The 5,416-nt window shown below is 33.9% G+C and overlaps 1 protein-coding gene across 5 annotated transcripts in view; it reads left to right on the top strand.

Annotated features, from left to right (window-relative positions):
• The window catches only part of LOC106466252 (ADP-ribosylation factor GTPase-activating protein 1-like), a 29,850-nt gene that overhangs the window by 16,444 nt on the left and 7,990 nt on the right, over positions 1-5,416 (top strand). Inside the window, exon 11 of one of the 5 annotated variants that reach the window (XR_002612157.1) lies at positions 3,996-4,135. The exons of the other annotated variants lie outside the window; for them this stretch is intronic. The gene's annotated coding sequence lies outside the window, so the exon portion shown is untranslated. The remainder of the gene's footprint in view (positions 1-3,995; positions 4,136-5,416) is intronic. 5 annotated transcript variants of the gene reach the window in all.

Genomic DNA, 5,416 nt, shown 5'->3' with positions numbered 1-5,416 from the left:
TGAAGATTGTTATATTTAAGGTATAAATATAACAATCTTCATATAGTAGTGATAACTACTGTATGAAGATTGTTATACTTATATCACTACTATATGAAGATTGTTATATTTATACCACTACTGTATGAAGATTGTTATACTTATATCACTACTATATGAAGATTGTTATATTTATATCACTATTATATGAAGATTGTTATATTTATACCACTACTATATGAAGATTGCTATATTTATACCACTACTATATAAAAATTGTTATATTTATACCACTACTATATGAAGATTGTTATATTTATACCACTATTATATGAAGATTGTTATATTTATACCACTACTATATGAAGATTGTTATACTTATATCACTACTATATGAAGATTGCTATATTTATACCACTACTATATGAAGATTGCTATATTTATACCAGGTGTGAAGGTGATCTTAGAATAAGAGTCTCGCCATAGACATCCTTATTTCACATTTTGGATAATACAGAAATGCTTCGAGACTTTTCTTATTCATAAAATATCGGCTCTCTACAAACTACAATACGTTATAGATATTAGAATTGTTATTGTTTATAAAACCAGAGTGACATAGAATAGAAGAGTTAAAAGGTAGAATATTTTCCCATTAATTATTGAGGAAGTAATGCTTAGTACGAAAAATTTGGGTGTTTATTATGAAATAGTTTAGCGTAATCAGAACCAGTGCATTACAATGAGGCTTTTAATGATTATCCTCAAGTAGGATAGCGTGTTTAGCTAAGAAAGTTAATAAACGTTACTTGAGATCTTAACTATTAAAAAGGGATGTGGGAGTGGAAGCTACTAACCACCAACCCACCGCACGAGGAGTTTTGTAAAGGACACACGTAAAGCATCCTTTCGAGATTCTGTAATCTGTTGTGTACTTGTTCTCTGTGTTTGTTTTTGTGAATGTCATCATTACTGTTTATTAAGGGGAAAAAAACCTTAAATTTTACCTTGTTATAAAAAGCTACACTGCAGAGTAAAGAAAGGGTATACTTTATAATTGTGTGCAGTAAAGTAGAGACAGCACTATGTTAACTATGTAATTCCACTGGATTTAGTAGATATATTGATAAGGAAGCACTGTTTTAATGCCACACTTCTTGTAATAAAGGTGTGGATTTAGTAGATATTATATTGATAAAGAGGCACTGTTTTAAAGCTTCTGAGTTCTTTTCATAATATTACTTTTTTTGCTCCAAAAAGGCATAAGTGTGGGCTAATTGTTAACATACCGGATTGGGTCTGGAGTTTGAAACATGGTGCCACCATTTGCACCTCACACTTTAAAATTTGAGTGTTATAAGAGTGACAGTCAACCCTGCTGTTTGATTTAGAGTAGCTGCGTTGAATACCAACTGATAGCGTTCCGTACTATGCCTGAACCGTAGGATGTCTTTCTGGTAAACCAAAAATAAAAATAAAACTCCCCCAATAAAAAACAAAACAAAAACTTTTTGATAATTTGTTGTTTTCTCACAGAAGTTGATACGAAGTTTCACTAATACTACAACCAGTATATGTGTGTCGTTGCTACACTGGTTTCATTTAAGGAAAAAAAATAAAAAAATAGCAGTTACCTTTTTTTTTTTTTCTAGGAAATACTAATTCAGATTAATAGTCAAGGATAAAATATTTCATTCCCTTTTTTCTCTCCTAATAATAGAATTATTCGGGATTCTGGTGTTTGTATCGTTCGTAATAAAGTAGTTTGAAGTTTTTTATAATAGTGGATAAAACTGAGAACTGAGTTTTAAGGCTTAACAGATTATTGAAGAAAAGTTTACACTTTGTGCAGTTTAGGGTAGAGAATGTGATGGGTGTAGCCCAATAAGCACTGATTTGTCAGTCTGGAATCGACCTATGATGATGTTTCTGTTCTAAGAATTTATCCGTGAATATAAACAAAAACATATAACAATATATGAATCACACCAAACCCGCCGACGAAGCCTTTTTCGCTCAGTAACGGCTGAGTTATGACACGCATTGATTGATTTTAACGTAGTAATAATTTGAAAGTTGGGCATCCTGGGAAGGTCAGAAATTTGGTAATTTCCCCTCAACCCACTATGCATAATAAAAAAAATAAAAATACTAAGCCGTGAATCGAGGTAACACCGACAAACGAACAACAGAAGAAGGCGGCGTTTTATGATTATTATTTATATTATCAAATTGCATGAACCACAACTATTATGGTGTGAACTATAATAAATTTGTGTAGTTTAATTATTATCAAATTTATATGAGCCATTTACAAATTAGAAGTAGGATAAGAATTAATAACACAGTATTATATATCGTAACTAGTTTTTTTTTAAATATTTTTTGCTTGAATTACCTTTATTCTTCATTCAAAAGAAGTGACGAATCAGCAACCTAGTTGTACTGTTCCCGGCACGTTTAAAAAAACCAAGTAACTATTTGTGGACTCAATACTAGACAGTTTTGTACTTAGTGGTAAGGACAATGAGTGTAAATATATTTCAGTTTATAACTACGTTTTGTTACAAAATGTGCCCGGCGATATATTTCCCCGTAACCTATAGCAACAAAGTTACTCGTTTCAGTTATATGTTAATATTTAAATTATTACCGAACATCGGGATTGTCATATAATGTACAAACTCAGTGAAAGTTATCAACAGAAATGCTTGTAATGATTAGCAGAAGCGTCTCAAAAGTTAGCTTAAAAAATACGCATGTATGTTTGTGTCCGAGTTTCCAGTTTGTTGTGGTATGTCACTTCTGGTGTACAGGCGATATTAGCATAACTTAAGACTTATTTGAACAGTTTAAAATTGTATCCAAATGCTTGTTTGTGGGGAAAATGTAACTTATTATCAACTAACTAGATATTTTAAAGGCAAGGAATTAACAAAGTATATCCCAACATTATAAACAAAACAATAAGTTATTGTTAGTTACCTACATGATGCAAAATATTATGTATCTAGCATTTTAACTTAATGCTGTTATTAAAAACTAGCTAAATAGTTTAAAATGGACGAAATTGTCCTCCTAGTGGGTACTTTGACCTGCCGCACTGCGGAACAGCTAGTCATCGCTGCACCGGCGCTAAAGTTTTGTAGGAGGACGTGACGTATTCTTGAGGGAGGGGATGAGAGTAAATATGGGTAATGAGTCAGGCCTACGCATCAAAAGTGGAAGTTAAAGTCAGTCATGCAGGTATATTAGGATTATTTCAGCGTATAGATGTTGGCGGGTTGGTTGAACACCTGAAAACAAGGTTTTTTTGAGCTGTCAGTGTACAGCTGTCTGAAGTAATGTTTGTTGTTCCAGAAATAACACATAGATCACACAGTAGCTGAATATTCCTGGTAAGCTAGTGCTTGTCAAGAGTCACTTTACACATAACTTTAAGCCTTTAAGTTTGAGGTACGTATACCGTGTCTCAGACGTTACCAAGAATAGGCGTGATATCAAATGTAATAGTTTACTTCGTGTGGTATCTTAAACTGTAAATTTATTTTAAGTAAAGACGTTGCGGTCTGTGTAAACTTTTACTTCATTGATTCGTGTATGTTAACGTATTATTACTATAATAAAACGTGGAACGTGTTTTAATAAAAAATTTTCGTTTTAGCTGAGAGGTTTATGCCCACGTTTTAAAATAAAAAGTTTGAGTATAAGCCTATCTTTCGGAATTACTCTTTGATGAACGATAATCACAACTATTTAGAAAGTATCGTCCATATTCTTTTAGTTTCAATAAGTGTTTTATATTCTTCGCAAAACAGTTGAAATTTTTTTTTATACAACCATTATATGTTTTTTTCTTTTTTACATAGTCATGCAGAACTAGTCTGACTCCTAGAAAATTGGAGGAAACCGTTTACTTGAGTTTAGTGACATTGAGTAACGCGAGTTCACTTGATAGATATCGTATCCGTGGGCATATTATTTAATTTAATTTTTATTTTTTTGGTATATGCAAGTTTCGTCTTGTAACTGTTCCGGTAAGCAGTGAACGAATGGATTGGTTACAAGTAGCTCAGCTAGGCCATCAGGCAATGGCGGGAGAAAAGGGGTCGTCTCGTCATGTACGGAAAGGTTATCTTGTCGGGGATTTATCAAAGTGAGTATTTACAAGATTGTGATCTAATTGAACAATGCTATAATCTTGTATGCAAGACAGTGTTAAATTGAAAGCTTAAGCCTTACATTGTTTACCGCAAAAAGTCAGCTAAGTGTTTTAAAGCACTTTCATATTTTATTACACTGTACCCATCATCAAAATAGAAAAAAGGAGAGTTTCGTGAGTCAGTGTGGTTTTCACTGCTATTTACGTACAGAGATTAAATACACATTTATCAGCAAGTTGTGAATAATAAGTAATAAAACTGAGTGATATAGCATTAAGTAAATTATAGGTTTATTTCAGGTGTTTTCATGTATAAATGGTGTGACAGGTATGCATGCTTCAGTTATGTTTTGTGTTCATCATGCCTTGGTTTCTTGTTACAGTTATGACTGTTTTATTAAATGTAATACACTGGTGGGGGCCAGAGTTTACATGCTCTGAGTTTTTAGAGTGTATCATTCATATTACACACTTGATTTGAGTTATCAATAATTCATTTTACCCCATATTGCTGATTTAGTGACAGTTCACGACAGACGAGAATAAATACCAGGTTGTGCAAACTGTACGATGGACAGAAGTATCTTTATTCTTCACATGAACCATCATCTTTCACTCTGACTTGTGAGAGTCTGATGTCATCAGTTCATATCATCTTCCATTCTGACTTGTGGGAGTCTGTCATCAGTTCATATCATCTTCCACTCTGACTTGTGGGAGTCTGATGTCATCAGTTCTCATCATCTTCCACTCTGACTTGTGGGAGTTTGTCATCAGTTCTCGGGAGTCTAATGTCATCAGTTCACATCAACTTCCACTCTGACTTGTGGGAGTCTGATGTCATCAGTTCACATCATCTTCCACTCTGACTTGTGGGAGTCTGATGTCATCAGTTCATATCATCTTCTGCTCTGACTTGTGGGAGTTTGTCATCAGTTCATATCATCTTCCACTTTGACTTGTGGTAGTCTGATGTCATCAGTTCACATCATCTTCCACTCTGACTTGTGGGAGTCTGATGTCATCAGTTCGCATCATCTTCCACTCTGACTTGTGGGAGTCTGGTGTCATCAGTTCACATCATCTTCCACTCTGACTTGTGGTAGTCTGGTGTCATCAGTTCTCATCATCTTCCACTCTGACTTGTGGGAGTCTGATGTCATCAGTTCATATCATCTTCTGCTCTGACTTGTGGGAGTTTGTCATCAGTTCATATCATCTTCCACTTTGACTTGTGGTAGTCTGATGTCATCAGTTCACATCATCTTCACTCTG

Source organism: Limulus polyphemus, unplaced genomic scaffold (assembly GCF_000517525.1).
Source record: "Limulus polyphemus unplaced genomic scaffold, Limulus_polyphemus-2.1.2 Scaffold2207, whole genome shotgun sequence".
Lineage (NCBI taxonomy): Eukaryota > Metazoa > Arthropoda > Merostomata > Xiphosura > Limulidae > Limulus > Limulus polyphemus.
Note: the sequence above shows the minus strand (reverse complement) of the source record. Positions and strands in the feature narration are given on the sequence as shown.